This window comes from Sciurus vulgaris (genome assembly GCF_902686455.1).
Source record: "Sciurus vulgaris genome assembly, chromosome: 10".
In the NCBI taxonomy this organism is placed as follows: Eukaryota; Metazoa; Chordata; class Mammalia; order Rodentia; family Sciuridae; genus Sciurus; species Sciurus vulgaris.
Window position 1 is genome coordinate 130,269,159 of NC_136470.1, and position 22,657 is coordinate 130,291,815.

At 39.1% G+C, this 22,657-nt stretch overlaps 1 protein-coding gene across 1 annotated transcript in view; it reads left to right on the plus strand.

The window, feature by feature from the left end:
• Positions 1-18,806, plus strand: part of DIPK2A (divergent protein kinase domain 2A) — a 45,705-nt gene extending 26,899 nt beyond the window's left edge. Inside the window, exon 4 of the transcript XR_013757285.1 lies at positions 18,792-18,806. The gene's annotated coding sequence lies outside the window, so the exon portion shown is untranslated. The remainder of the gene's footprint in view (positions 1-18,791) is intronic.
• Positions 18,807-22,657: the final 3,851 nt, after the last annotated feature.

Consider the following 22,657-nt stretch of genomic DNA (forward strand, 5'->3'; position numbering starts at 1 on the left):
CCATCAAGTGTGCTCGCAGGTTTACTTCTCCTAAGTCCGAGAACTGCCCAAGGTTCTTCAGCCATGTTTTCAGTAACAGGCACTGTTACAAGAGAGCCCTTGCGGTAACTAGTTCAGTCCTGTGAGGTGAGCATCGTCCCCTTCTGAGAATAGTTCCCCATGGCCTAATTTCCCCACCACTTAGTCCTGCTTGCCATCTCTCCATAGTGTTTCACTGGGGACCAAGCTTCTAGCATAAGAACCTTTGCGGGACAAACCATACCCAACCTAACTCAACCCCCAGCCTGAAGTCCTGGATAACATTCCCCCAAATTAGAAAAACCAAACATCTGTCTAAGGATTAAAAAAAGATGAGCCCTCTGTGAAATACTGTGATAGTACTTAAAATACTAGCACTTAAAATAATAATGCAGATATGTGTTTTCTATTTATTTTCACATGAAATAAATAGACTGAAATTTCCCTTTTTTAGGGACCATTTAAGTAAAAAGTAGATTCCAGTACTTAAAAGAGGCCTAGCCAATGTGAACTTTGAGGCTTAAGTTTCATAGACATATTTCATGAAGAAAGTAGGTTTCTGGACACCATGTAAAACTTTGTTCTTTTTTTTTTTTAATTTTTAGTTGTAAATGGACACAATACCTTTATTTTATTTATCTATTTTTATGTGATGCTGAGATCGAATCCAGTACCTCACACATGCTAGGCAAGTGCTCTACCACTGAGCTATGACCCCAGCCCTGAATTTTTGTTCATTACTCTTAGTTCTACAAAAGAACTACATACACATAGTATGCACACACAAGTGTACATATTGATGTATGTGTATATAATGTGTGTGTGTGTGTGTGTGTGTGTGTGTGTGTTTCAGAAAAGGCCTAACGAGCTACGCAGAGTACTTTTTGCAGAGGGAATCTCTGTATTTTCACTCTTGGATTATCTATTTCCATTTTGCCTTTCTGCAGTGCACTTAGGTTTTATACGTGTGCATGTGTGTTGTGTGTGCACGTTTTATTTTGTGGTGCTGGGGATTGAACCTAGGGCCTTGTGTCTGAAAGACATCCCTAGCTCATAGGGTGTATTTTGAAGGTACTTGTCAACTTACGTACAATGAGGATGTACATTTCCCTTAGTCTTACAGTTGCCCCTCAAAATATTATTTTCCAAACTGACTTAAACCAGCACCTTTTCCTGAAATGCCAGGCTATCTCAGGGAAATGGCACTCTGGGTGTAAATGAAGGAAAGTACACTAAAGTCATAGAAGACAGCAGCTGACAGATGGTAAAGACAGAGGGCCTAATAAGCTCCCCTACCCAGCATGGAAGTCTCTGCAGCTGGACTTTTCTCCCCTCTCCTCCCATGAGGAGGTAGATTTTGTCTCCCCACCTTTGAATCTGCAACTGCTTTTGTTCCTGGCTTGGACCAGTAGAGTGGGAGAATGGTGTGACTCCTAAACTGAAGAGGACTGAAGGTCGTGCTCTGACCTCTTTGGCACACTCTTGCTGCCCTGTGAAGGGGCCTGGATATAATGATGGAGACACAAGGCTCAGGTCACAGTACTGTCAGATAAAACCATGAGGCCATTACAGACCATCCTGCATTAGTTGAACCACATGATTCCTACAGCAGCAGGAGTGTCTCCAGACAAAACCCACAGGACTCTACAGCAAGCCAGCCTAAATCACTGACCCACTGAGTCCAGAGAATAAGATGGTGATTGATTACGCTCACCTGCCATGTGTAATCGATCCCAGCCTTGATCCATCCTGGACATGTTTTAACATTCAAGGCCTTTCTATACCTTACCCGGCTTAAAGTTTTTAGAATGTTCACAGTAAAGCTATGTTAGATCGGCCAATTTAAACAGTTGCAGGTCACATGATAAAGAGTGCCGTTATTTCCATGAAAAAATATGAAGTCAAGTGATTTATTTCGCTTCCAATATTTCAAATATGAATCGCAAGCAAATTTATATTTAAGAATCTCTTTTTCACTTAACTCATTTTTATTTTGCTAAAACATTAAATCTTATATGATTTTCATGAAGATTTCTGACACTGACTCTTTAGAACATCAGAGGGTAGGTAGAGGTTCCATTCATGTAAAAAGTGGCTGGTTAGAGCTTCCGGCTCACTGTGTTTCCTCAACCATCATGGCCTCTCTGCTGCCTCTAGGTTTGGTTTTATCTTCAGAATCTCACTTGAGAATGGGAGGCTTTCTACACTTTCTGACAGCTTCCTTCTTTTTCTCTCTTTCACTTCTCTCAATTTGTGTGTATGTTTCTCCCACACCTTTCCATATAATGCTTTTACTGGTTTTCTCTAATATGGGCCTGGTCAGCTGGGACCTGCTGGGTCAGGTCAGTTTACCAAGAGAGGCCTCATCTTCCCTCCAGTATTGAGCACCAAGCCAAGGTACTCAGCACACATTATCTGACTCATGGACTGCCCCCTTTTGTGAAGGATCACCAAATTGCAGCCAATGCCCCGATGAAGGCGAAGACTTAAACACACAGCAAAGAAGCCCAGCAAAAAGGTCCTTCATTCTGTAATAGGGATAATTGGGTAACATCAAGGGATCACAGCAGAGACCTTTAAACACATGTAACTAATTCTCCTCATTTTAGAAACTAGGCCTGAAAAGAATTTAGTCCAATGTATTTTTTTTTAATATCTACAGGCAGAGGGAAATTGTGCACAAATAAAATAGCGTATGGATTCCCAATAGATATGGCAGATAAATACCAACCTACCCTGATGTACTGGCGCCAACTCCTTGTGCCGGCACCAGGGTGTCCCCTCGAGAGGCACTTCCTCAGAACTCTGTTCCTTTTGAGAAGCATAGTTTAAAAAGTTAATTTAATGTCTTCTCCATTTGATTCATGAGAGAGCAGATGAGGGGGATGTAAGTAAGGTCACTCCCTACAGGCGGCAGGGGGGCCGTTGGTGCCAGGATCTAGACTGGACCTGGGTGTTCTGCCTCAGTTCTTCACTACAGATCCCACTTCTCATTCAATCTCTCTTCACTCTGGAATCTTTTATCATTTAAGTCCATACCACCAATGTTTGACGATCCCTTCTTTAAACCTTGCCTATTTTTTAATGCTTTATTTTAAATGAATATGCTTTTTATATCCATCATGGTAGGAATGGATACTTCCAAAGAAGTAATAAATATAATCCATGAGGAAATACTTTAAACTAAAGTAAAATGGATTTATATGATTTTTAATGGTAACCCCAGTAAAAATCCAAGTTGGAAGGTACAGAGAGCACCTTTATTTTCCTCATTTGGGATGCATAGTTTTCTCAAGCACAGATACTTCAGTTTTGATTTTGAGAAAATGATTTGTTCACTCTTAACTGAATTCATAAAACTAATCTCTGAATTATAAGTCTATCTGAATTGTTATAAGTATATGGTTTTGAAAATGGAGATGAAACTTTGAAATCATGGAGAAAATTGCTAAGCTCTCTGGATCTTTAGCAATGCTTTCGTTATTCTGACAAGCTGTCCTGGCTGTCGAAAACATATCTAGGTAATTTGGTCCCTGAAGAAATAGTAATTCATGTCATATCTTGGTAAGAAGAAGCTCTTTCCTCTGCTTTGAAGTAAATAGTTCAGTAGTTTGGATCCCACTTGAAATTCCCAGAAATTCTTTGTCTGAAATGTTTTCACTAAACTAGCACTGTTTTAATTAAGAGACATTAACTTAGTACCTTTTTGTGCATTTTAGGGGAATAAAAAAGTGATTATAAAACCTATGAATTCAAGCCGTTTTTAATTTATTCTTCGTGCATGGTTTTAATAAAAATTCCAAATCTGAATTTTGACAACAGCTCAAAGTAATGTCGGTATCTGTTTTGTGTTTCCTTTTTAAATACTCTTAAGTCACATATTAGGAAATGACCCATCGGATGAGGTTAGCTTTTTAGTTCACATGTCACCTCAGGTTAAATTTAGTGCTACTGGCAAACAATTTTACGGGTCTGCGGATATTTTAACTTCGTTCACATTTTTGGCAAGGTTTTTTTTCTGAGTGTGATATTTGTTTCCTCTTGGCAAGTTTCTGACAACTTGATGCTTTTAAAAATATATGTGTGTGATGTGCTCTCCAGCACTTGCCTTGCTCCGGTTTACTGCTTGACACTAAAAAGTCAGGTTGTACCAGGCCTTGAGCTGAACAAAAATGTGTTCTCACACGGACGCCACATTTGGGAGGCTGTGCTCCCTTTCCAGGGGCATTTCTATTTGTAGATGGATGTACCCAGAGTCCCATATATGACATATAGGGAACCAAGGAGAGCTGCGGCCCCGGGAGTTCATCCTTTCCCTGCTGGCCACCTGCCTTCAACATGATGGAGAAGAAATGCTAGACCGGTTTTCACCTTGTTGCTAAATAACAGTTGAAACAATCATTCATCAAAGAGGGAAAATTCCTAATATAAAAGAAAGTGAGACACACCCGTTCAACTTTTTTTGTTTTTGGTCTATTTATATTTCAAGTCCTCGGGAAAGCAAGTTCATTTTTACCCAGTTGGAAGTGACTTAAAAGGATGCCGTGGGCCTCCTCACCAGAGCCAAGCACTAGCCCATGAGTTGACTGTGAATTCCAAATGGAAGTTCTTTAAGTGTTGGACTCTTCCTGAGGAGACAAGAGCATTCTGTTCATATGATTGGATGGCTACACTCTTGCATTGGCATCCGGTGTCAAGGGATTACATTTACATAGATGGCATTGTCCACTGTGGAAGCCGCCAGCCATAGGAGGCTCATTGTAAGCCAGTCCCAAAATACCAAAGGCTAAATGCTGTCTCTGGTATGTGGATGCTTACCCATAACAAGGGAGGGTAGGGAGAGGAAGTTCGTTGCATTAGACAAAGGGGAATGAAGCGAAGGGGGAGGATGGGAATAAGGACAGAAGAATGAATCAGCATAGCTCTCCTCTGCTCATACGTGAATACATGACCAGTGAAACTCCACCCCATGTTCAACCGCACCAATGGGATCCTAACTGGATCGCACTCCATGTATGTGTAGTATGTCAAACACGCCCTACTGTCATGTCTATCTAAAAAGAATAAATAAAAAACTAAATTAAACTGAAAAGTTAGTGCCTCCATCGTAGTACCCACGATTTGAGCTCAATAGCCACAGGTGGCCAGTGGCTACTTGATTGCATCGCACAGAGGTCGAACATGTCTGTATGATGATAGCATTTTTTTCTGACATGAGCAAGTAATTAATATTTTAGGAGATGGCAATGCATGTGCTTTTAAGTATTACTCATTTGTACCCAGCTTGGTTACCCCATTTGTCTCTATAACTTGAAAAATACAAAGGCCTCCGTTACTCTAGGCAGCCAACCTTTCACATAACTTTTCTTTGGCTTTGTCATGCTGTTCTCAAATGCCTTTTAATCACATTATTAAAGCTTTGGGGAATCCCCCACCCCTCCTTTCTCCTCTGAGTGGCTGTCTTGCAAATAAATGTACATCTCTGGTCAGTGGTGAGCTTGGCTGACTGAAAGAGAATACTTAGGAGATTTCCATGATCTCTGTTAAGTAAAACCTTCCAATTGTGTCCTTTACTCTGCAGGATTCGAAGATATGAGCCCTGACAAAAATCCTTGCTGTGCTTTCCAGAATGTCCATGTGGACTTCCTTATCTTTTGTCTTACGGTGTTCCCGACGGAAGTTCCCTCTGTACCCAGCTTTCAGCTCTTTTGGTGCCATTCCAGAACTGAATGAACTCAAGGATCTCTTCATCCTTGAGCCTGGGTCAAACCTGGAGGACAGCAGAAGAAAATGCTGTATTTTTAAGGTTGAAGTTGCTCTTTGGGTTTCAGAATTAGATATTCTTTGCTGAGAGCCACTATGATATCTGCTAAATGTCTTCATCTTAACAGTGGGGGCACCAAGGTCAGGCTGGCTGGGCCAAAGCAAAGGCCACAGGTACTTCTGTGAAACATGATGTACCAGAGAAGGCTTACATGCTGCTGTTTGGCTACTATAAAACCAGTGGGGCCTTTGGAGTAAGTTTAAAGTTATACATTTTTAGAGCCAATCTAAGTATTTTAAGGCTATTCTACCCAAGTCTTTAAGAAATTCAGTTTGTCTGCTGAATCGTAATTCGGAGTATTGAGTTTTAAGATTTGAACCACAAAGTTTTAGAGAAAGGGAGACTTGATTTGGATTCAAGGGTATTTGTGATGGAGCCCTCTCTTTACCACTAATGAGCTGAGCAATCTTTGGAAAATCACTCCATTTCTTTGGTTTTCAACTTTCTCCTCTTAAAAGGAAACAGGATTAAATTATTCCTAAGGATTTCAGCTGCAGTTTCTTATCTTTTCAAACTGATATAAATTTATGATGGTCTCCAAAATATACTTACATTTCACATTTTAAGAATTTTATTAGTTCTTAAAAAAAATCCCTCTGCTAAAAATAATAAATACTATTTATTGGATAAGTTATATTGACTGAGTCACTGAAAAGTTGGTGAATATTTTAAGATATTAATTCAGTAAATATCTGTGCCCTTAAGGAACTTGCAGTCTAACAGGGTAACAGGAAGTGAACACTCAGAACTGTAGTGTGAGAAAAGAGGATCTGTGTGTAGAGCTTGCTGGAGGATCAGCTGTTGTGTAAACTGCAAGGGTCATAGTAGGTTTGATGAGAAACATATTCATGCAGGAAATAAGATCAAGGAATAATGTGCTTCTTAAACCTGTATTTCCAGAAAATTTTCCATAATTTCTCATGAGCAATCTAAGTATCTGTGTCAGTTAGCTTTTCCTTGCCGTGACTAAAAACCCTGACAAGAACAACTTAGAGGCGGAAAGATTTATATTGGCTCATGGTTTGAGAGGTTCATTCTATGGTCAGCCAGCTCCATTGCTTTGGGCCTGCGGTGAATCAGAACATCATGGCTGTGGGAAAGAGTGACAGAGGAGGCTTCTCAGTCATGGCAGCCAACAGGCAGGAGCAGGGAGGAGACGAATCTTCTCTCCCAGAACACACTGCCAGTGACCTACTTCCTCCAACTAAGTCCAGCCTCCACTGATGAGGTCAGAGCCCCCATGAGTCAATCATTTTCTAAAAGCCCCACCTCTGCACACATGAGACTTTGGGGACATCCAAGATTCAAACCATAACAGTATTTAACTGAAAAGTCTTTGCTTACACAGATGTGTGTGCACATCTGTGCTTGCTTGTGCATGCTCGGTTTGCTGCATAGGGTAGGATGTGGCATTGATTTTGATGAATGTGAAGGATGATCTTGTTGCTAAATAAGTACTATTCTTTAGAATTTAGTAAAGCTTTTTTTTTAAACTATAAGAGCTTTTTATAAAGCTTTATAAAATTATTTTTCCTTTGCACATTCTTCTAAATCTTTAACAGGCTATACATTCTATTAGATCCTAAACTCATTAAGGTTTCTGTCATGGTTCTCTTAAATATCTGTAAAACAGAATTATGTTCACATTTGAAAATAGGACATAAATGTTCTTCTGTGGGAAAGATGTACTGAATACAGGTGCTCCACTTTCTTGACTTGTTTTTCTCCATGACACTTTTGGCCATCTGATAAACTGTATATTTTAGGTGATTATTTCTTTATTGCCCTTTACCCCTCCCCTCCTTGACATATAACCTCCATAAGAGCAGGGTCTTTAATTTATTTTGATCACTGCTTTCAATAAATATTGTACAGCAGACACTTAAGTAATATCTGTTGAATAAGTGAGTGAGAGTACATTCTAGAATTTTAATATATTTACTGTTTTTTTAAATTTAAAAACAAGCCCCAAATGTATAGTAACTCTCATTATCTAGCATGAAATGACCAGATGTTTCAAACCAGGAAATTTTTATCTAATTGTGTTTTACTCTTATGAAATTTGTGTTTCCATTAGACACTTGTCTAAGTGTTTAGATGTTAAATTAAAATATTTATTGGCGTGGTTATATCAAATGTAGATGGATTATTAAAAATCATCTTAGAGATAGTAGTAAAGGATCATTTATTCATGCTAAGAAAGAATCTTCTGAATCTTTCCAAAAGTTGACTGTTTCCAACAAAATTTCTTCTATTGAAAATGTTCCACAAAAGTAGTAATGGGATGGCCACTATTAAAACAGAATTTGTATTCTCAGAAAACCTGATTCTCAACAGGAACAGCTTCTAATTTTGTGTGTGTGTGTGTGTGTGTGTGTGTGTGAAATACTTCTCAGTTCTTCTTTCTTGCAGTTTTAGTTTCTCTTCCTATTTTGGCTTCATTGTGTAGTCATTTGGACATGAGATTAAAAAAAAAAAAGGTTGATTAAAAACTGTATTCTACAGTATCTAAATTACCAAGTAGGAAGGCAAATGTGATAATTCTTTCCCATATTATTACTATGAAAAGAGTAGAGCATGGTTATTTTGCTTCAATAAAACCCATTGAGGCTTTTAATAATATCAAGGCAAGTATTATAAGAAGGTTTGTCAAAATATTTGCAGGAAAAAACAATAAGACAGTTGTCGAAGTGAACATAAAGAAAGACATGCAAACGTGACAGAATTGGAAGAAGGAAGAGGAGGGTGATTATCAACAGAAACTGTTGCCATTTATTGCAGATGTACGATATGATAGATAATAGCAATCAGACATATCAAAGGCTAAACGCCACCAGAATCGTATTTGGAAAATAGTACAAGCCGTTAATACTTAAGAAATGACACACTGTCGTGAAACTTTTCCTCCATCCAGGAGAATCCACGCGGCAAAGCCACCCGAGCGTGATGGCTCTACTTTAGGTGAAGCCTCCGGGCACCCAGCTGGAACTGGCACTGAGCAGACGTGTAGGGGGGCATCGTGGTCGGGGTTCTCTAAACTCAAGAGAACAGATCATAATTTCGACTAGAATACATTTTTGGAAAATAGTATTTTAAGTATCTTACATTCCAACAGCAGGAAGATGGCCAGACTTTGGAAAGGAAGTAAAAAATTCCTTTGGAAAGGAACTGGAAAACTCAGTTTCCTTCTCCTTTTTTCTCGTCTCAGCTTTTTCCGGTGAGCGTGCTGTGAGCAGTGACATGTCCCACCAGTTCAGAGTGGGAAGACACCCAGAGGCAATTTTTTAAAAAATTTTTCAGTGTGAGAACAGATGCTTTACCACTGAGCCACATCCCTGGCCTTTTTTATTTTCCATTTTGAGATAGGGTCTTACTAAGTTGCCCAGACTGGCCTGGAACCCGCCGTCCTCCTGTCTGAGCCTCCCCGAGTCTCTGGGACTACAGGTGTATGTATGCTATCCCTTCTGGCCTTCCCAGAGGCCATTTCTACATGGACTTGCCGGATAAAGTTAACGGGGTCACTGACAGAAGGTTGGACCTGGGGTGCAGAGACCTTCCTGATGAGAAGCCTTAGAACTCATAACTCAACCTGGCAGGACTTTGGGTTCGAAGTAGGAGCAGAACAGGTTAGAAACCCAGTCCATTAGAGCCAATGTCTAGAAGGCCAGAGGGTCCAGGAAGGAATCGAGGACTTCACTAGCAGAGTACAAGACTTGACCTTGCCCTGCCTGCTCTTTGACCTTGGAGAAGGGTCTTACCCGGGCTGTTTGCAAGACTTGGATTCAGTGTCAGGTCAATGCTACCTCCTTAGCAAATCCTTCCATAACCATCCTATTTAAAGGAAACCCACACCATGTTCAAAGCACTTTCTCATTTTTGTACTGTTTAATCTCCCTTAAAGCACTTATTTTTCTGAAGTTATCTTATTTGTTTGCTTAATATATTTGTTCTTGCCTTCTCTGCCCTTCTTGATGCCTTTCTCCCCTTTTCCCCCTGGGATCAATCCCCAGGATCCAACAAACAACTAACTGAATTATTTTTTAAATTGACAAAAATTGTACATATGCAATATAATGTTTTGATATACACACATATATGTCCATTGTGGAATGACTAAATCAAGCTCATTACATAGCCATACCTTTATTGACTTATCATTTGTTTGGGAAGACATTAAAACCTACTCTCTCATCATGATAACTGAAGTAAGCTAGATACAGAAAGTACACATGAGCTCACTCATATGGATTATTAAAAAGTGGATTTCATGGAAATTGAGAGTAGAATAGAGGTTGCCTGGGGGAAGGAGGGAGGGAAAGGGTGATGGGTGGGTATTAAGACATAGCTTGGAGGTGAAAGTTCTGGGGTGCTTTTGCACTGTAGGTTGATTACAGACAACAATTGTGTATATATATCTCAGATGACTAGAAAAAAGGATTTGGAATGTTTTCACCATAATTAAATAATGCTTGAGGAGATAGATCCATTTAACCTGATGTAAAAATGACACAAGTTATATATGCATCAAAACATTACATAATAACCAGATAACATGTAAAAATTTTTATGCTTTTGTGTATTGGTTAAAATTTAATTTAAATTAAAAATAAAATAGTGACTTTTTTTCTCTAAAAAATTAAAATCTATTCTTTCAGCTATTTTTAATCATACTTGGTTATTAACTAGAGTCACAGTACTGTATAGTAAACATGTACTTATTCATCCTATATTACTGATATTGTGTAGCCTTGGACCAACTTCTCTCCAGTGCCCACCCCGTCCATCCCAAGTCCTGGGGTCCACTGCTTTGCTCTTTTCTTTCATGAGTTTGAATGTTTTAGATCCCTCCTATAAGTGACATCATGTAGTTTTTGTCTCATTACCTGGCTTTTTTTGGTCTTATCCATTCATCCATTGATGGACACTTATCACCTAAAACATTTTAAAAATAAGTTTCAGTAAGATCAAACTTTACCAGCATAATAGTTTAACTGAAAAAAATAGGAAAACACAACTTACAAATATTTATAGGCATACAAAAAATGCAGTCCCCAATAATATAAAATTCACAGTATCTAGTGTCCTATTAAATATTTTCAGGCATTCAAAAAAAAGATGTTGACTCATAATGAGAAAAATCAATGGAAACTGACGCAGAACTGAGTCAAGATAAGAACAGTAAAGTTATTTTAATTTTTAAAAAATTTTAACTATATTCCATATGTTCAAAAAGCTAAATGGAGTATGTTTAAAAGAGACTTATCATCTTTAGGAAAGAAAACTACAGTGGCTAATATTTTAAATAAATACTAAAGAGGATACACATCATGGGGGGAGTTAGTAAAGTTGAGGACATAATAAAAATTATCACAAGTGAACCATAGAGCCGGAAAATAACAATAACAACAAAACAGCATTAGTGAGCCTGGAGTTGACTTTAAGCAGCCCCAAAATGCAGGTGACTGGAGTCTCAATGGAATATTACTCAGTTATAAAGAAGAATGAAATTATGACATTTGCCTGTAAGTGGATGGAACGGGAGACTATCATGCTAAGTGGAATAAGCCAGTTACAAAAAAACCAAAGGCCAAATGTTCTCTCTGATATGTGGATGCTAACACACAACAAGGGAGGGTTGGGAGGGGAAGAATAGAAGTTCATTGGATTAGACGAAGGAGAATGAAGGGAGGGGAGGGGGGAATGGGAATAGGAAAGATAGCAGAATGAATCTGACATAACTTCCTTGTACTCATATATGAATATACGACCAGTGTAACTCCACGTTATGTTCAACCACAAGAATGGGAAGTTATGCTCCGTGTATGTATACTATGTCAAAATACACTCTGCTGTCATGTATATCTAAAAAGAACAAAGAAAAAAAAAAAAGAAGTGAGGTCGTGCTGGTTTGGAGTGGGCCCTGACTCTGGTGACTAGTTCCCTCACAAGGAGAGTGAGACTTAATGATACTACAGAGCACACAGGAGGAGGAGACCCATGCAGAGCAGAGTTAGTATTTGAAGTGTACATGGTCACAAGCCTGGGAATGGCAGGGACTGTTAGCAACCCACAGAAGCTGGGAGCTCAGGGAGAGATGTGCCCCTGGAGCCTCTTGGGGGAGCTGGTCCTGCTGACAGCTTGATGGCAGACTTGTACCCCCTGGAACTGTGAGAGAATGTGCTTCTGTTATTTCAAGTCTCCCGTTTTGTGGTACTTCATTTTGGCAGCCCCAGAATACTACTACCCAGTGCCTATTGTGTGATTCCACTTATGGAAAGTGTTAGAAAATGAAAGCAGATTAGTGGTTGCCTGAAAACAGGGGGTGAGGGGAAAGGGGTGTGGTCAGAAAGAGAGGTTAAAAAGGGGTGTGAAGGCACATATGTCCACTGTACCTTGACCTTGATGGTTTTACAGGTGTCTATGTATATCAAAATGCAGCAAATTGGTTTCCTTCAGTATGTGCCGTTCGTTTTATGTCAATTGCATCTTGGTTAAAAAGAAAAAGATCTCACCACTGTGATTTTCAGGACTGCCTCTTGCTGCTACTGCTGTTGGATTAAGGTTAGCCATTAATTCTCACAGATGGGAGCGTACACATAATAGGTAGTAAAATAAGGCCACGTGTGACTACATTGAACACAAAGTTGTATGGGTTGGCCCTGGGGTATGTTAAAAATCAGGGACCACACTAAAAATTTCGTTATTCTGGATGCTCATGAAAAGTAACGAAATCTCACCTCACTGGATCCTCATTCCTGCCCAGCAGCAGGTAGCTGGACTGAGGAGCAGTTACCAGATTGGGTGTGCATTTTACAGTCGGCCTCCCATTACCTGCTTGGTCCTTGTAAGAACTTGAATAAGTTCCTAAGGAGGAAGAACTGACTTTGACCTACTAGGATGCTTCTGTCATTGTAGGTAGGGTCTGACACTGAGACTAGAGTCGTTTCCCTCCCCGCTTCTTGCCCTGCCCCACCCCCAGCTTTCTAGCAGGACCCCACCTGTGGGCTGGTGGGCACCTTATCCACAGCGACCCTGATAAGGCTCCATGGAGTACGTCTTGTCCTACAGACTCTTCTCATCCCCCTCTCTACCAGTTAGAGCAAAAAAGAATGATCGAGCGGAACATGAACTCTATAAATAAAACTTCATATAACTGTTAAACATCATTCATCTGATTCAAATTAAACTCCTAAACTTGTCCTGAAAATGGATTTTATTTTATGTGTCCCTGTTTTTATTTTATGTGTCACTGTCTTGTCCTGCATTGGACATGAAGCCCTCAGTGATATTTATGATCTGGAGTTAATCGCTTGGCTCTCTAGAGCAGGGGTCCCCAGTCCTGCCCTGCCCTCGGGAGCCCAGGACCTACTGTGGGATGGGGGGTGGGGGGAACTTCTGCATTTGCTGTCCAGACTCCTCCCACTTTTTCTTTTTTTTTGTCTTCTTCGCTTTAAAATATGTGCTAAGAATTGTCACTATACAAATACTTTAAGTCTCAGAAAAGAATTCTCTTTGGTCATTTTCATTTGGTATGGAAACTTTCATTTGTCATCAATAGAAGAACAGTGAAAACTAGCCTTTATTAATTATACTCTTCAAATTGTATTTGTACAGTGTGTGAGGAGTTTTTCACATGACAGGCAGTCTATCTTAAGCATTTGTATAATTTTTATATAAACTCATAAAATAGTAACTGTAAATCTTAAAACATTTTCCCTTTTCTTTCGGGAATTCTTTACATCCCTGGGAAACTCCACTCAGAGGAAAAGCCTAGAATAAATCTTTGTGACCACGGTGGTAGCTCTACGGGATTTGTCGCAACTGAACGCGATGGGAAATTGGGGTACGTTGCAGAACTCAGATCCATAGGAAACCTGCACGTGGAGGCTTAGAGCAACTTTATTCATCATCGCCTCAACTTGAAAGCTACAGGGGTGTCCTTTGTAAGTAAGTGGATAGATAAATAACTGTGTTGATCCAGAAAATGAAATATTACATAGAGTTAAAAAGAAATGTGTTCTTGAATCATGAAGAGACATGGAGGAAGCTTAGGAGTATATGACCAGGGGGAAAGAACTTTCCTAAAAAGACTATATACTGATGCCATGACATTGTGGAAAATCCAGCCATGAGGACAGAAAAAAAAAAAAAAAAAAAAAAAATAGTAAAAAATTTAAAATTCAGTGGTGCTAAGTTAGAGAGGAGGGAGAATAGAGAGGCAGGACACAGGATTTTTAGGGCACTGGAATGAGTGTGTTTGGGACCCTCATGGTGGATCCATGCTGTTCTCCTTTTGCTCAGATCCAAAGGAACACAAGTCCAAGAGTGAACCCTCAGGTGAACTCTGGACTTTGGATGATACTGTTGTCAACATAGGTTCCTAGATTGTAATCAATATCCTGCTGTGTCATGAGACACAGACAGCAGGGCAGGCTGCGTATGTGTGGGGGTGGGGGGTGTACGGGGACTTTCTGTTCTTTCTGCTCAGTTTAACTGTGAATCTAAAACTTCCTTCAAAAATAAAGGTTACTAATAAAAAACAATTGTTGATGAGCATTTGGAATAGAGAAACCCTTGGAAATATTGAAAATAACATAGCTTTTTGAATAAGGCAAACATTTTTGAATCTTGACTGCATCTGTCTGACAGTTTTGTCAAATGTATCTTTCCTGGGCCTTGTTTTTCTGGTTCATAAAATGAATTAGAATATTTACCTTGCAGGATAGCTGGGAGGAGTAACATAACTTCCAACAAGCTCAATAAATGTCAGCTGTCATTATTTGTGATGTATATCAAGTTTGGGGCCAGAAAATTGATGCTCATGCCACGGGAGACGGAGACACGCCCTTTGCTGGCAACTCCCAGGGACCAGAGACCCTTTGGAGTCACTAGGTAAATGGCACTCTTTTCAGAAGAAGTGAGCAGGAGACTGAGAAAAGATTAAATCTGGTCAATCTCAAGTACATCATGTTTTTAAATTTTACCATTACTCTAGCCACATATAAGAAAAGGAAGGATGTATAGAAAACTATCCTTAGATAAACCAATGCTATTTTTAAAAATATCTCACATACACCTATTTCTGAAAAAGTATTACACATGATCCACAAAAATCCTTTATTTTTTTTATGGGTTTCCCCATTAATTATTAGGAAAATAATATTTCCCAAAAAATGGAAGAAAAATACACAAGAAAACAAATTACCAGGAAGAAGTAGTGGCAATACATTGGGTCCTCGTTACTAATCTTATTGAGAAATTTTTATGGTTTGGATGCGAGGTGTCCCCTAAAAGCTCACGTGTGAGACAATGCAAGAAACTTTGGAGAAATGATGGGGTTATAGCCTTAGCCTAATCAGTGAATTAATTCCTGCTGGGATTAACTGAGCGGTAACTGGAGGCAGGTGGGGTGCGGCTGGAGGAAGTGGTTCATTGGGGGTGTGTCTTTGGGGTATATATTTGTTTCTGGAGAGTGGAGTCTCTCTCTCTGCTCTGCTCTCTTCTGATCATGATATGAGCTGCTTCCCTCCACCACACTCTCCCGCCATGATGTCCTGCCTCACCTCGAGCCCTGAGGAATGGAGCCGGCCTTCTAGGGACTGAGACCTCTGAAACCCTTAGCCCTCAAATAAACCTTTCCTTCCTCTGCAGTTGTTCTGGTCAAATCCTTTAGTCAAAGCAGCAAAAATGCTTACTAAACCAGAAATTTTTAACTTGTATAAATGAAGAGCAATGACAGGGCAAAGTATAAAGATAAGAATATTAAGATGAGAAAAGTATAATATGAGAACAATTAGGGGAGTGGGTAACAAGAGAAACTATCAACAGCCTCTTTTCCAGTTTCTCTTCCCAACACCCCCACTGCCTCCTCCCTTTGTGTAGGTGCATCCTCTTTCTCCCTCCCGCCCTCCAGGTGAAGACCTTCCTCTCCATCCTACAGATGGGTGTCATTGACCTAAGATAATCCCCCTTCTTTGACACAGTGGAAGGTTCAGAAAGTAACATGTCTTATGACCATGAGATGTGAGAGAAGGTGTGCTAGGAGTTTTGGGGCAAGAAATGTCCTGTTTTTTAAAAAAAAGAGTCACCACAAGAAAGGGCCATTCTCTCTGCATTTGGTCATGACGGAGCTGGAAATCCAGCTTTCGAAAATACAACTATTTTTGCACCATGAAGAAGCTCATTTGAGTAGGAAATTAATACTCAGCGGAGGGAGTTTCAGAGAAATGAGAGTGGAGTTATCAACTTGTTCCAAGTCCATGTAATGCTGTCGTCCAGATTGCTAGGATGTGAACCAGTCCATATTCCTAAATGAACCTGTAGAAGTCAATGCTTTTGTTATTTGCAGTTAAAAACACTCTAGCTAATAACAACCAACTAATGAGCCATTAAAAATGGCTATTTCAGTTCTGTGGACTTTTATTGCCATCATGCACAAAAATGTTAACAAAGGTCAGGTAAGATCTTTATGATCATGATACAGAATAAAAGGAAATCAGGACTTTGGTACTCTGGGAAGATGGTTCTGATTCAGGCAGCTGGCTTGCCATCTGAAGCTAACTCCAGATGATTGAGCTGTTACACTAATGTCCTTTCAATTCACTTTTCTTTCTGACAGTTCTGTGAGTCGTTATGTGACCTTCTAGCCATCTAGGTTAGAGACATAGCAGAAACACCCTGGATGACTACATGAGACAGCTGGAGCAGATTCAATCGAACTTAATCATATTGTGGATAATAGGAACTGAGTACTATTGACAGAGCAAAGTTGATGGCAGGGAATTTTTTATAAGTGGGTTTAATGTAATTTCCAATCTAGGTGCAATCGCATTTGAAGAGTAGATTGGCTGACAGGTATTTTTAGGGGATTGGAATGTGTTATCAATTTGTGGAGATAGAATCATATTAATATTTTTCATGACGTCAAAACAACCTGTCTTGATTTTTCAACATATAAGGAAATTCCAACATAGGGGAGGATAGGGTACCTTTCCTAATTATTCTAAATACTCTTTTGTCAACCAAATTTTACTTGTAAATCTTAATAGGAATGACATTGGAATATCAGTGATATAGAAAATATGTCATATGTCATTAGTGATGGAAATAATGTCATTAATGATGGAAACCTGTTGAATGGCTGACTGACTGAATGAATGAAGATCACTTATACCCTCATTTCAATGACTCCTTAACTTATGGGTCCCCATGGGGAGTATCCATACAGTTAAGATGGTGGAGTCTACAAATCACTGGTGCACCCCTACACCTTACTTTATTGTCAGATGTCACTGGACACTTCAGTGCCAAGTTTATCTTTCCAGATGCCTACAGAACATGTTCAGGTGCATGCCCCACTAGTTTGAACTTGGATATCCCAAATTAAATCTCAGCTCTCATCTGCACTTCTCCCATCTCCTCTCTCCTCTTCCCAGTTGGTGGCCTAACTTCCCCCAATCATGAAGCAGTACATCCTTCAGTCATCTGACTTCTTAGCCTCTACTGCCTCATTTATTTCCTTACCCATGAGTCCCCTTCAACTCTTCTTTTACAGTGGCCCATGGCTGTAGCAGTCATAGCTACATGTTAGCTCCCTTTGTCATAGACCTGTCCCTTTTCTTGGGTTCTGCTTACCTGCAATTCAAAAGACATTAAATGCTTTGGATAGATTTATCTTTTTGAAATGATGCCATAACTATGGTTTTCTTTGAGTAGAAAACTTGCAGTACTTGCATATTTCTTGAAATTTGAAGTTTAATTGAATTTGACTGTTTTGCAAGATCTTTTCTATTGCTCTCATATTACTTACAAAAACTGTCTTTTAATTCTTCTCATAATGTGCCTTCTGCTAAGTAGATTTGTCTCTGGCACACAGGAGACACACTCCCTCTGCCACACCTTGCCTATGCTGCTGTACCTGACAGATGCCCACTTTCACACCTCTTTTCAACTCAGTCCTTTCCCTTGTTCATCTATCTTCACCATGACTTTCAAATACTCAGGTCATGCTTTCTCCTAGGCCAGGCTAAATCTTACGTCTGTATTTCTAACCATCCTGATTGACAGCTATTCCTTTCTGAAGGAGCATGCACTCAGGGCTAAGATTTTTGCTATTTCCCTAAGTTGTTTCAAGTTATAAAACTGGACATCAGTATTATACAGCTTAGAGGAAAGGAGCCTTGGTTTCCTCTGGCTAGCCCAGCTGTGGAGAGTGCTGGAGTCACCATAGATGACTACATGAGCTATATTATGACTAAATGCAGATTACCTACTAAATGCAGATTTCCTCTGTGGCTTTCCAAATAGAAATTTCTCTAATGGAGAATCATAAATATTAACTTAAAAATTTCTCATGCTAATGTGCGCTCTGTAGTTGTATTTAACTGCTGTGTGGTTGGAGAATTTTTTAGGACAATGTAATGATATTTAGAAAGGCACTAGAATACGTGGGTTCTGTTACAACACATGAGAAACACAGATTAAAAATTTGTATATAACGACATCTTGAATGTATCCCAAATACATTCACTCAGTTGAAAGAAGACTGGAATATTGATATTAGCAGTGGTCATTTTGGATGTTGATGTTATGAGCGATTTGCTGTCTTTAAAAATACATTTTAGGGGCTAAAGGCGTAGCTCACTGGTAGAGTACTTTCCTACTACCACAAGACCTTGAGTTCAATCCCCAGCATTAAAAAAAAAAGTGTTCTTCAGAACATGAAAAATGAACAAGATTTACTGTACAATCAGAAAAAAAAGCATATACTTAATTTTAAAATATTTCTTTCACATTCCTTCCACTTTTTTGACCCATCCCAGGGCCACGATTAGGTAGATTGGCTTCTATTATTATGTAAAAACTGCCAAGTTCGGATTTCTTTGGCCTTAAACTTTATTCCAAGATGACTACCCCTGACTTTATAAGAACATAGCCTATGACTGTCAAGGTCTTTATCTTAAGTTTGGGAAATTTGCAATCCTATCTCTGGAATCCATCTTAAAGCTTCACTGGCAAAAACATCAAGTCATAACCACATGGCTATTTATTACAAGACTATTTGTAATACATGGCTGGAAAAAAATAAGTCATCAGTTGGGATTGATTTAAAAAAAGAACTGCTTAAATCCATATAAAAATGCTATTCAGTTTTTTAAAGGAAAGAATACCTCCACAGCAATCTTGGGATTCAGTAAAAATTAAAAAAGTAATGAAATTGCAAACCAATATATGTTTATTTAAGATGAAAATATCTTTTTATATAAGAAAGCAAAGTGAAAATAATTTTAATTAATTCATTCAAAAAGTATGCATATATTTTTATCACATTTATTCTACAACCAATGGCATTTCAGCCACATTCCTGTTAGGAAGATTTAAAAGTAGAATTCAAAGAAGTTGGAGTCATCTTTGATTTTCTTTCTCTTTCACCAATCCTTCCATAAATGGATTCTAGAGACAAATCCTATCAAAGATACATTCAAAACATATTCCAGATCCTGGCTTCTTACCATCTCCTCAACTACCCTCCCATCATTACCTCTCACCTAAACTAACCTTAGCAAAATCCATATTCCACTCTTAGATGGTTCTTCGGTCACTCAGTTCTGTTCTCCACAGAGTGATCAATATGATCATTTTAGTCCAACTCTTTAAGTCTCTAATGGTTCCACGTCACATTTAGAATAAAATACAAACTCCTGCTGTGGATAATGACACTGTGTCCTCTCAATCCTACCACTCACGTCTTCACGAACTCCTTAAGACAAAGAAAACGTTCCTACCACCTGGAAAGCTGTCCTTGTCAGGGATTTGCAAGGGACTTTGCTATTCCTCCTCCTCCAAATTCCCTTCCTTAGCGTCTTCACCAGATTGAGTCTGGATTGATTCCGCATCTTCTTACTGTCCCTTCCTTAGGCAGGCCTTCCCTGATCACCTGATGCTCAATAGATAGTCTCTTATTTCAGTCGCTCTCAACACCTTTTCTGTGTCCCCTGACCCCATACTAGTCATCGTTTTCTGAAGCTATACTAAATCACAATTGTCTCCCTAACTGGAAGGTCAACTTCTAAAGGGAAGACAGGACCTTCATCTTGTTCGACACCAAATCGGGTACATGGTAGGAACTCAGAATCTGTTGAGTAAATCTATTATTCTGTATGATATGAGAATAACTTGCAGGAGCTAAATGGGGATGTGGGAAGGGGACACGGAATGAAGGAGTTTTACTTCCACATTCATTTGCACAGCTGAGAGTGAGCAGGCCAATCTTCCTGGGCTTTTCACAATCGTCACCACCAGGACCTGCCCAGCAGCTGGTCTTCAGTGCTGCGGAGACGACCCTCCACCTTCCTGTGGCCCAGGCTGCTGCACGGTTCCTTCTTCCACACCTGTGGTGGCCTGCGTTCATGTGTGCAATTACCCCAGTGTAGCTAGCTCTAAGTCCCACTTTTATTTGAGAGACAGTTCACATTTGATACATGAAAAAGTGACAAATTACTTTGGAAATGTTATATAAAAAGCACCGTGACTTGATCCAAAGGAAAAAATCCTTATACAGATTTTGTAATAATAATAACAACAATAGTTTCCAAACATATTACCCTGAAAATAACTTTAAATATTGTTACATAAATGATAAACTCAGAAAATAACCAGGAAATCACATGTGTATGATTTGGAATCTCAGACATTTTGACCATATCATATTTTCTATAAAACATTTTTTTAAAGGAAATTCATAGAGTATTTTCATTTTATATTTTAGTGGCATAGAAGATACATACTCCTAAGTGTTCTACAAAAGTAACCGAATTAAGGTCCAGATATCTGTTGCTTTTCTGAAAACCATTAAAAATGAAGAATAAACAGAATATCCAAAATTATTCATTAGGGCTTATTAGACAGGAAGAAAATTAAATACAACATAGAGTTTATTTGCTTTGAATATATAAAGTTGCAATAGAAGCATTTTTTTGAACACTAGTAGTTTTCTTTTGCTTTTATTCATTATTATTAAAAATTTAAAAATATAGAAAATATAATGAGTACTGTAACAAACATCCATATGTCCACTACTTAGATTTTATGATCGTTAAACTTTTGTCATATGTACTTCATCTATTTTTTCAGAAGTTTTAAAAAATAAATTATGATGTCATAATGTTTAATCCCTAAATACTTTAGAATGTGTCTCTTAAAAATTAAGGATAAATTCCCATATAACTACAATTGTAATACTGCAATTAAAATTGTAATAAAAACTGCCTTATAGTCTCTACTACTGAGTTCATATTTAAAAGTCCCATTTCAACCCCAAAGTTCCTCCCTGGCTACTTACTGAAACCAGGATAGTATTGGGGGACACACACTGCATTAGGTTCTGATGGCGCCTGTCCCTTTTAACCTCGAATGCTCTCTCCTCTTTGAACCCCGAGCTGTACCTCAGGCCCCTGTGCATGGGAGGCACATACTCCACCACTGAGCTACACTCCCACCCCAGCTTCCTCTTAATGATGTTGGCTTGTTGATGGGACAGGATAGTTGTGTTGTAGAACAACCTCCTCCTTGAATTGGTTTGCTTCCTGGTGGTGCCGCTTCAAGTTGTTCTGCTGTCACATTCTTTAGTAAGTCAGAAGTTCAATCTAAAGGAGCAATTAGTTTCATATTGAATATTTGGGGTGTGAACATTTATAAGTGATGTGCCTGTTTTGCGATGCATCCCATCAGAGGTGTGAGATATCTGCTCCTCTCTCCAGCATCATGCTGAGGCTGACTAAGCCCTGGTGGCCCCAGACAGATCCGCCTTCTCAAAGACTCCCCTCCAACCAACAGTCTCTACGTGGTGATGTCTTGGCACCACCCAGTAGCTGTGTTTCAGGAATGATTAATTTTTGGAAAATAGACTCAAGTTCAAATTTAAACACACTTAACTTTAGAAATCCTTTATGGTATGTAAAAATAAAAATGTCCTTGACTCAGCATAAATTTCACGTCCTATAATGAACAACAAAACCACTGTACTAGACCAAATGACTTTAACTGATGACTAATGAAGGTTTCCTCAAGTATAACTTCAGAGTTCTTTTAAAACTTTCATGTTCTCCTAAATGAAAATATTGACAAACTTCATTCATGCCGCAGAGTGACGGTGGCTTTTGCTGTGTAAGCACCCAGAGGCCCTCACATTGCCTCCCTTCTGGCGTTCTCAGGACAAGGAACACAATTGTGCTTTTGTGTGTCTTGCTGCCTCTCAAACCCCGCCTTCTGCCAATCAAAACTATGGCTCCCTTTGTGCCAGGCTCTGGTATGAGTTCCTGGGCTTTTGCCCTCTCCTAAACCTGGCAGTAGGATTTGTACTGCAGAATTTGTGTTGATATAATTTAAATTCTGGGTAGAAGTAAAGTATGACTCTTTTATTTTTTTAAATTAAATTTTTGTTTTTTATTTCTACAGACTGCATTTTGATTCATTGTACACAAATGGGGTACAACTTTTCATTTCTATTGTGCACAATGTAGATTCACACCATTCATGTAATCATAAATATATAATATATATAATACTGTCTCATTCTATCTTTCTGTCCCCCACTCCCTTCCACCCCATTTTCCTCTACACCATCCAAAGTTCCTTCATTTGTGTCTTACCCCCATCACCCCTCCCCCTCGTTATATATTGTCCTGCACTTATCAGAGAAAACATTCGCCTTTGGTTTTTTGGGCTTGGCCTATTTCACTTAGCATGATATTCTCCAACTTCATCCGTTTACCAGCAAATGCCATAGTTTTGTTCTTTATGGCCGAGAATATTCCG